The sequence below is a fragment of the Mobula birostris genome, chromosome 5 (assembly GCF_030028105.1).
Source record: "Mobula birostris isolate sMobBir1 chromosome 5, sMobBir1.hap1, whole genome shotgun sequence".
Lineage (NCBI taxonomy): Eukaryota > Metazoa > Chordata > Chondrichthyes > Myliobatiformes > Myliobatidae > Mobula > Mobula birostris.
In genome coordinates this window covers 149,299,922-149,310,549 of record NC_092374.1, presented here as the reverse complement: position 1 = coordinate 149,310,549, position 10,628 = coordinate 149,299,922, and positions in this window count along the sequence as shown.

Sequence of the window (10,628 nt, the reverse complement as noted above, 5' to 3'; positions counted from 1 at the left end):
TCAACTATGTTAGTAGCAGGGCAAATCAGTTTTGAGCAAAATGCAGCATGCACTATCATACAGGGACTTTAAGCAATAATGATTGTAAGGGACATCTTCAAGCATTCTGAGATGCACTGGTATTTGCAATGCTGATATTTGCAGGTGATCTCCAAGGATTTCTTATATTGGAGAAACTATATCAGGATGCTGTTTATCAATTACAACTCAGCATTTAATACCATCATCCCTTCAAAACTAATAAGAAAACTTGGGCCTCAATACCACCTTGTGCAATTGTTTCTTGGATTTCCTCACTTGTAGACCCCAGTCAGTTTGGATTGGCAAAAGCATCTCCTCCATAATCTCCATCAGCTAAGGTGCACCACAGTGTAGTGTGCTTAGCCCCTGCTCTACTCACTTTATATCTATGACTGTATGGCTAAGTACAACTCCAACACCATATACAAGTTTGCTGATAACACCACTGTTGTGGGCTGAATCAAAGGTGCTGATGAATCAGCATACAGGAGGGAGATCAAAAGTTTAGCTGAATGGTGTAATATCAGCAACCTCTCACTCAATGTCAATAAGACCAAGGAACTGAAAATAAATTTCAGGAGAGGAGAACCAGAAGTCCGTGAGCCAGTAATCATTGGAGGATCAGAGGTGAAGAGGGTCAGTGACTTTAAATCCCTGGATGTCACTATCTCAGAGGACCTGTCCTGGACCCATCATATAAATGTAATTGCAAAGAAAGCACAACAGTGCCTCTACTTCCTCAGGAGTCTGCGGAGATTTGGCATGTCATCAAAAACCCTGGCAAGCTTCTGCAGATGTGAGGTGGAAAGTGTGCTGACTGGCTGCATCATAGCCTGGTGAGGGAACATCAACGATGCTGAGCAGAAAATCTACAAAAGGTCAACAATTTGGCCCAGTACATCAGGGGTAAAACCCTTCCAACCCTTGAGCACATCTACATGAAACATTTCAGCCAAGATCCTCACCACCCAGGTCATGCTCTTATAGAAAGAAGGTACAAGTACCTCAGAACTAAAACAACCAGGTCGGAAAACAGTTATTACCCTTCAATCATCAGGCACTTCAACAAAAGGGGATAACTACACTCATTCTATTTCTGGCATTTTCACAACCAATGGACTCCCTTTGAGGACTATTTATCTTGCTATTTCATGCTCTTTATTATTGTTATTTATTTTTATCTGTATTTGCACAGTTTGCTGTCCATTGATCTTGTTTACAGTTACTGTTCTATAGATTTGCTAAGTATGCCCACAGAAAAAGAATGTGGTGACATGTATTGTACACTGATAATAAATTTTATTTTGAACTTCTGTCACTATTCAGCAGAATGCTATCAAAATGTTTGTTGGCAGAAAGAAATGGGCTTGTAATATTGATGTATTTCAAATTCACTGCCCACCTTTTGGTATATTCTGATGTGTGTGAGCTGAGTGATTTAGGTCTGCACTCTTATCCCTGTAATAGTAAAAGGAAAATGTTTTTTTATTAGCACTTGAGAGACAATTAAGACTTTTGTATATCCTGAAAAATTATCCTGAACATTAAGCTACTAAAATAAATCTACAAATGGCAACTCAAAGAAAATGCTACTCTAGAGTGAACTTTTCACACCAATATCTAGATAAATAGATATAAAAATAAATATTAATATATTGTGTCTAGATAACTAACATATATTTCCAATAGCACTCATATAATTAGCTACTTAAATAACAAATTTCAGATAATAGACAGTGGAACATTTTTAAAGGTATAGGTTAGTATCCAATATTATTTTTAGTTTCTCAAGGAAAATACAGGATCATTTACTTACTCCATGTACTCAATAGTCCAATAAATTAAACTGACAGACTATGTATCATACAATTTGTAGAACATTAAAATCCACAACATTAAAGGAGGACAATAATTAGTATATCAAAAACAAAATAAGCTCTTTTAAGTGAAAGATTTTAGTCAAGAGTTCTGAGTAGAATTTACGAGTGGAAATTATGCTCTAAAATAAGTCACTGTGCCAAACCAACAGATTTTTTGTCCCAGCCATTAGAAGTTATTTCCCTTATTCCAATACATTATTTTATTATTTTTACATATTATGTGATGATACTTTTCCAGTGAACTTGGAGTTTAAAGGGAGTGGGAATTTGAAACTTGGTGAGATTAGAGGGGAGCACAAGAAATCAAACTCGTTGCTTTTCTGCTTGGATGCTTTCAACTTTTCAACACACACTGAAACAAGTAACTCCTCCAATCCCAGCTGCGAACCTACCCATGTTCCTGACCCTGGGGTCTACCCTACCCACCTTTCACAAACAATAATACACAGCTAACCCTAGTGTGTATGAAACTTAGTCCACTGGAAATCAGTGAGGCTGATACCGTACTTTCAAGATATTCATTCAATCAGACACTGGATTATGGGTTTTACTGTATATGACTTATTGGTACATTTGGCAAAATTTCTAATTGCAGTTTCCACAGAACAGAGGTTTTAGTATTTGCATATTGGAGAAGAAAAACACTTAGCTTTGCAGTAGCTGGGGATAGCCCTTCATTCAGCATCAGTTCAATCTAATGATATGGACTGACATAACGAAAAATGTTAATGGACTACATTTACTTGCATCTCTATGCCTTATGGAGCTGCACAGGTGACTGTTTCTTCAATGCATTTGATGTTTATTTCTCCTTATTCTAACACGCTCCTTCCTTCCCCACACCACCCCTCTCCACCCCCAGGACCTTACAAATTAAAGTTTCCTTGCATGGCCTTATCTCTGGATCATACAGTTCCAACAAGTACAGTAATATTTAGTAATATTCATGCCTATCGAGATACTTTCTTATAATCTTGAACACTCATTACCCTTGTCATTAACACATCATGGCTACAAAATACACTCCAGTAGCTTGTCACCTTCATATTATCCAAATTATTTCCAACACTCCAGTAACTTGCCAAGGACTCCTCAGCAGCACCTCTCAAAAGCATGACCTCTGACACTTTTAAGATCAATAACAACAGGGTAGGGGAGTTCTGTAACCTACCAATCATTTCTCCAACTCACATGATCAACTTGCCAATAAGCCATCATCCAAAATCTCTTCCCTGAGCTGCAACACTTCACAGTGGTGACTCACCACCATCTTCTCAAAGGATGGTCAAGACTCAACCCTTCAGGGAGCGGGTGGGTGGTGGGGATGGTGTGAGAAGAAGGAATTGACTCAGTTATGTCTGTATTCGGGCTTGTGTGGATGGATTTTTCAGTTTTGTGAGTCAACTTATGACTGCATGTTCATTACTGGTGTTCTCCATACAGTACCTATAAAAAGTATTCACCATCCCCCCCCAGCACCACCCCCCCCCCGAAGCTTTCATGTATTATTGCTTTACAACATTGAATCATAGTGGATTTAATTTGTCTTTTTTGACACTGATCAACAGAAAAAGACACTTTTGTGTCAAAGTGAAAACACATCTCTATAAAGTGATCTAAATTCATTATGATTCAGTATTTAGTAAGTGCACCTTTGGCAGCAATTACAGCCTTGAGTCTGTGCGGGTAGGCCTCTATCAGCTTTGCACATTTGGACACTGCAATTTTCCTCCATTCTTTACAAAACTGCTCAAGCTCTGTCAGATTGCATAGGGATCACAAGTGAACAGCCTTTTTCAAGTCCAGCCACAAGTTCTCAGTAGGAATTGAGGTCTGACTTGGCCACTCCAGGACATTCCTGTGCTGATAGAGACCTATCTATCTGCAGTCTCAAGGCCGTAATTGCTGTAAAAGATGCATCTGCTAAATATTGACTTGAAGGGGGTGAATACTTATGAAATCGATTATTTTGTGTTTCATATTTGTAATTAATTTAGATGATTTTGTAGAGATTTGTTTTCACTTTGACACAAAAGCATCTTTTTCTGTCGATCAATGTCAAAAAAAGCCAAATTAAATCCACTGTGATTCAGTGTTGTAAAACAATAAAACATGAAAACTTCCGGGGGGGGGGGGTGAATACTTTTTATAGACTCTGTATGTAGTATATTAAACACAAAATAATCTGCAGATGCTGTGATCAAAGCAACACTTTCAGTACGCTGGATGAACTCAGCAGGTCAGGCAGCATCAGTTAGAAACGATGAGTCGACGTTAAAACTTTAACAAGCTTCTCATTGTTCAAAGCAGAGCAGCTGCTGATCAAAATAAAATGGTTGATCCCAGAGTTAGCAGTGCGGGGAAAAATAACTTTTTTTTAATCATAATCAGGAAATCTAAAGGAATAAATTCATGCCAGTATTAGGCTTTTCCTCTATCGATGGAACTTTCTTCCTTGGACTTGGAGCAAACACCGTAGATTTGGACCAAGAGACACAAAATGCTGGAGCAGCTCAGCAGGTCAAGTGGCATCTATGGAAATGAATAAACAGTAGACATTTCAAGCCAAGACATTTCTTCAGGACTGAGAAGGAAGGGAGAAGACACCAGATTAAAAAGACAGGGGGAGGGGAAGTAGGCTAGCTGGAAGATAATAGGTGATGCCTGGCAGGTGGGAAAGTCAAGGGCTGGAAAAGAAAGACTCTGACAGGAGAGGAGAGTGGACCACAGGAGAAGGGGAAGAAAGAGGGTACGCAGGGGGAAATGATAGGTGGGTAAGAAGAGATAAAAGGTCAGAGTGGGGATAAAGTAAGAGGGGAGGTGTGGGAGAATTTTTTTTACTGGAAGGAGAAATCAATGTTAATGGCATCAGGTTATCCAGATGGAATATAAGGTGTTGCTCTTCCACGCTAGGGGTAGCCTAGGAGGACATGAACTAATGTGTTAGAACAGGAATAGGAAATGGGGTGGTCTTATCAATGTAAAGGAGGCCACAGCGGACATCATAGATAACCCTAGCAGATTTGCAGGTGAAGCGTTGCCTCACATGGAAGAACTGTTTGGGATCCTGAATGGTGGTGAACTGGAGGCGGTGTCTGGGCTGGTGTAGCACTTGGGCCACTTGCAGGGATAAGTGCCAGCAGGGAGATCAGTGGGGAGGGATGAACGGACAAAGGAATTGTGGAGGGAGTCATCCCTGTAGAAAGCCGGTTGAGGGGTTGGGGGAGAGATAATGATATATTTAATGGTAGGAGCATAGATATAATCCTACATGTTCAAAGACCATGCCTGTCCACAAAGTTTCACTTCAGAAGCTGGAAGTAGGCCTCCAACCACCTATACATGTACTGGGAAAGGAAACAATGGGAAATTAGTGACTTTGTGATTTGTGATTTCATCTTTATATAGCATAATTTCTGCCTTGCATTTGACCCTTCATTGTATTTCCTTAGTCACGTCGAATTCTATCCTGGAGGTTATAGTTGAGAGATCCAAGGTTTTATACTTAAATATGCATGCTAAGATCAGCAGTAATTGTCTATGTGTTAGCAGGACTGTTTCTTCAAGAGATGTGCTGGTCAGCTCCAGCAACATCATTATTAATGAGTATTGAGCAGGCTTAAAATATTTTGATTGCCTCAAAGACAGTCTGCTGAACAGCAATAGGAAAACCAATCAACCAACTTAAATGCTGGTGTCCACAGTTGTTTTCTTCTGTGTAAGGACTTAGCTGTTTTTTAATTAAAATTGGACTCATTGAAAAGAGAAATAATAAAGCAAATAAACAAAAAAGACACAGTAGGGAACAATGAAAGAAAGCAGCAAAACTGGAAAAAAAACATATTTATCAAACTCGAATTAAAATCTGTTGCAAATGAGAAACCTTGGACAAGAATCACACACACCCAGCTCTTGAGTAAAATGGTTTACAGATTTTGTAGAAGGTAGTGATATATTTGAGAATCTATAGCTTGGAGAGAAATTAGTTTTTTTTTGTAGTTTCATCAGAATCACAGCAATTTGCACCGGGTAATGTCGGCACTTGAATTTACATTCCCACCTAACATTCATTGCATTGATAAATTAGCTTTTTTCAACCACTAGTGTGAGCAGAAAATGTGATGAAGAATTCAAGATTATGACTGCAACACATCTAACTTGGCAGATCAGCTCATTTGAGGAAAAATTCATTCTTAGTCCCTATACGTTTCCCATGTGTTCAATTATGTGTACAGTACACTCTAAAATTTAATAAACAAAGAAAATAATGTTTGAACATGAAGGGACAAAAGTCTAGGAGAGTTTTGATGTGAATCTAGTGCTAACACAATGGTCAAATAGCTAATTAGTTGGCTGGAAATATTCAACATTGACCTATATCTATAGATTACTAAGGTAAATAAGATTGGCATAGAATCAAACTAATTCAATAGATATTATTTTAAAGTAACTTCTAATCCAAATCATCTGAGGCAATGTTTAATTTATGACACTTAAACACAATTAATCTGCCAGTTTACATCCAGCTGGACCAGGGATCCCCAACCTTTTTTATGCCATGGACCCCTACCATTAACTGAGGGGGTCCATGGATCCCCAGTTAGGAACCTCTGATAGTCAATCACTGAGTATTTAAAACTAAAATAATTTTAGTCCATTTAAGTATTTTTCAATCCTTCAAAGAAAAATGGTTGGGTAAAAGCATATACTTGGTGCTATAATTAATAATGTTGAAATTTTGCCCAGATGTCAGAGGGAATCTCTTGCTATATTTTTCAGGTCACTAATTGAACCTTGGGAATATCATTAGAACATTAAAGCTGCATTTTAGTTTTTCAAAAATTCTCATGGATTATGATGGGAATCCAAGTTAACAAAAAAATCTTCTCCATTGAAACCCACAGAGGATAATGCTTGCAAAGGGCCCAAGGCAAATGTTAGCATGTTTAGACATTTGTATCCTTCTAATTGGTTCAATCCTTTTCAAATTAGAGCTTATAACGTTCAAGCTTTTTTGAATTTATACAGTTAGCAAAGCCAAGGTTGTAGCTCCGCCACTTGTAAAAACAACAATTCAATCAACAATTCTATAAGTAATGTATTGACTGCTTTCCAATTCACCTTCTGTGATGGCATTTGCTTTAGGGAAGTGTTATTAACAAAGGACTTTGACGCTGGGATTCAAGCCACTGTTCTCAGCAAGTAAGTCTAAGGATCTATATATGTTAATCTCCATGTTTGAATCCTTCCATGGTAATCCTCCCCAACTCTTCCGGTGTTACATTGATGACTGCATTGGTGCTTTGCTTCAACTTCCACTCTGCCCGATAATTTCTGACACCTCCCTCAACTTTCTCGATCTCTCTGTCTCCAGCTCTGGAGACAAATTGTCTGCCGACATCTTTCATTAATCTCTGGATTTCCACAGCTATCCTAACAGTATCTCTTCCAACTCTGTCTCCTGTAAAAATGTTATTCTGTTTTCTCAGTTCTTTCTATGTTCCAACTGTTCCCAGGATGAGGCTTCCATTTCTAGGACATCAAAAATGTCTTCTTTCTTCAAGCATCAGGGTTTCCTTTCCTCAGGTAGAGTTCCACATGTTCCCCCTGTCACCCACGAGCATCTGCATCCAACACGTCATTCTCGGGAACTTCTGCCATTATCAATGGGATCCCACCACCAAAGACATCTTTACCTCACCCCCCACTCTCCACTGGGATTACTCCCTCTGTGATTCCACTGAACATTCATCCCTCTCCACTAACCTCCCTCCTGGCACACACCCCTGCAACAGACTGAAATGCTACACCTGCCCTTATACATTCTCCTTACCTTCTTTCAGGGCTCCAAATAGTCCTTCCAAGTGAGACAACACTTCCCCTGCAAATCTGATGTGGTCATCTATTGTATCCGTTTTAATATTCTAGTCCTCTTGAATTGGATGCTAACATTGCATTTGTGTTCTCAACTACAAATTAGCCTTTCTGGAATATCTTCACAAGGAATCTCGAGTCCCTTTGCACCTCTAAGTGCTTCTTTTTAATTTTCTCTCCATTTAGAAAATAGTGCGTGATTCAAACTGCAAATTAACCATTAGAGAATCCTGCACAAGGATTCCCAAATTCTTTTCCACCTCAGATTTTTGAATGTTCTCTCTATTTAGAAATTAGTGTACGCCTTTATTTCTTCTACCATGCACGACCATACACTTCCTGACACTACATTCTATCTCCAACTTCTTTGCCCCTTCTCCTAATCTGTGCAAGTTCTTCTGCAGCCTCTCTGCTTCCTCAACGCTACCTGCTCCTCCACCTATTTTCAATCATCCCCAAACTTGGCCACAAAGACATCAATATCATCATTCAAATCAATGACATATAACATAAAAAGAAATGATCCCAATACAGACTCCTTTGGAACATTACTAGTCACCGGCAGCTAACCAGAAAAAAACTCCCTTTATTCTCACTTTTTGCCTCCTGTCAAACAGCCAATGCTCTCTCCATGTTAGTATCTTTCCTGTAATACCATGGGTTCCTAACTTATTAAGCACCCTAGATAGCCTCCAACCTGAAGGCATGAACATTGATTTCTCCTTCCGGTAAAAAAAAATTTCTACCCCTTCCCTCTTCTTCCATCCCCCACTCTGACCGCTTACTTCATCTAACCTGCCTATCAATTCTTCCTGATGCCCCTCCTCCATCCCTTTCTCCCATTGTTCTCTCTCTTCTCCAACTAGATTTGTTCTTCTCCAGTCCTTTACCTTTCCTACCCACCTGGCTTCACCTATCATCTACTAGCTAGTCCTCCTTCCCCTCCTTCCACCTTTTTTATTGGCATCTTTCCCTTTCCTTTCCAGTACCGAGGAAGGGTCTCAGCCCAAAACATCGACTTTTCATTCATTTCCATAGATGCTGCCTGACCAGCTGAATTCCTCCAGCATTTTGTGTGTGTTACTCTGGATTTCCAGCATCTGCAGAATCTCTTAAATTAAACTTGATTTTTAAATGGCTAACAATGGGGATTATAACATGACATAGGTTAAGCAGTAAGAATGAAATGTTCCAAAGGTAGTCATAGCCGAAGAGTGGTAGTGGGGACAAGCTCCCACTGCTAAACAAATGCTCTTCATGGCGTGCGTCTCAAACAGCCCCTGACAACCAAGTCCAACTCCTGGCCTTCACGTACGGCATAGTTCTTATGCCCAGCGGAGCTGTTCTCTCTGACCGGAGAAGGGGCAAAGGTGGGCCACTGGTGCCTTAAAACCAGTTTCTCCGGGCAGTTGAGCCTTGTTAACCACAGATGGTAGCTCATCTAGGAGAGGGAAAACTCCGATTTTAAACTTCCGCTGCCTTGCAGCTATATCTGCTCACGAGAAAGGCTTTGAGAGTAAACTCTGAGGAAAAATCCGGAGTCGGCGTCCCGAAGGCGGCTGACTGCTGTACCCAGCGCCGGCACGGCAACTTCTGCGATGCCGCTGGCACCAAACCGTACCGACTTTCGTCGTTCCTTTGGACCTGTCATCAGCATGGAGAGGGGGAGGGGGGTCCCACTGCATGGGCAACAGACAGATCTCCATATCAACTGTGTCCTGACTTGCACCCTGGAGAGGCCATTCTGGCTTCACTCCAGTGACTGCCCGAGGCACAGTACCCATGGTCGACCATGACCGGCGGAGGCCACACACACACAAACAGACAAGAATGAAAGAACAGAGTAATGAATTACCAATAAAATGAAGTTTAAAAGATAAATTAGAGAAATGCTACTAGAAAATTAGAGTGGAAAAAAGTTCAAGAGAAACATATCTTTCCAGAATTCAGCCGTAATCTAATGAGTAAGATCAATCATGGGGGAATTAAAAAAAAGGGACAATGTAAAAATGAAGGAAAATTGTTGTGTCCAGAGTGCATAGATAACAAAGGACAGAAAGGTCATAAGGAATATGAATTGTTCAGAAATGAGGCCAGAAAACTTAGGGAAGAAAAGAAATATAAACATGATAATATAATAAAGGAACAAGTAATAATAGCATTAATACAAAAACAAAGGAACAATGCTCTCATATGGGTGGCATAATTCAAATTCTACATGTCAGATCATCGGCAATTTTTCCCACTCTCACAAATCCATGCTAATGCCCAGGCTGTGTTGGCATTTTGTGGACTGGGTGGACTATAGGTTTGAGTTCCATGCTTATCCAAGACTGCATACTGGAGGCAGCTGTGCCTCTGAAGGAACATTCAGACAGACTTCTCACAGCTCATTCCTGTCAAGGTTCGTAGAACTTACTGCAAACATTTCTTAACTCAGCGACATTCATATAATTGAAAGTGCAAATAGTTGGAATTAATTAGATACTGAAAAGAAATGTTATTAAAAAAACCTGAAACCTTTGGAATAAAATAAAGAAAAATAACTGAACTAGGTATCTACACTGACCTTCTTACTCAAGGGTGATCCCCCAATTCAAATACAGTCGTAAAACCATAGGTGCCAGTGTATTAGCATCCAACCAGCATTCACTGACAGGAAGCTGAGGGTGTGGCTGCATCTGGGCCCTAAGCTTCATCTGTCAATTTTCTATTTCTGGATCTAATGGTGAGTCTGGCAGTGGAGCAGAAAGACGATTGTATCTGACCTGCAGCTCCAAGTCTGACTTCTACGTATATTTTATGGCTCTCGTGCAGATGTTGGAGATGAGCTGACCCATGAGGAGAACACCC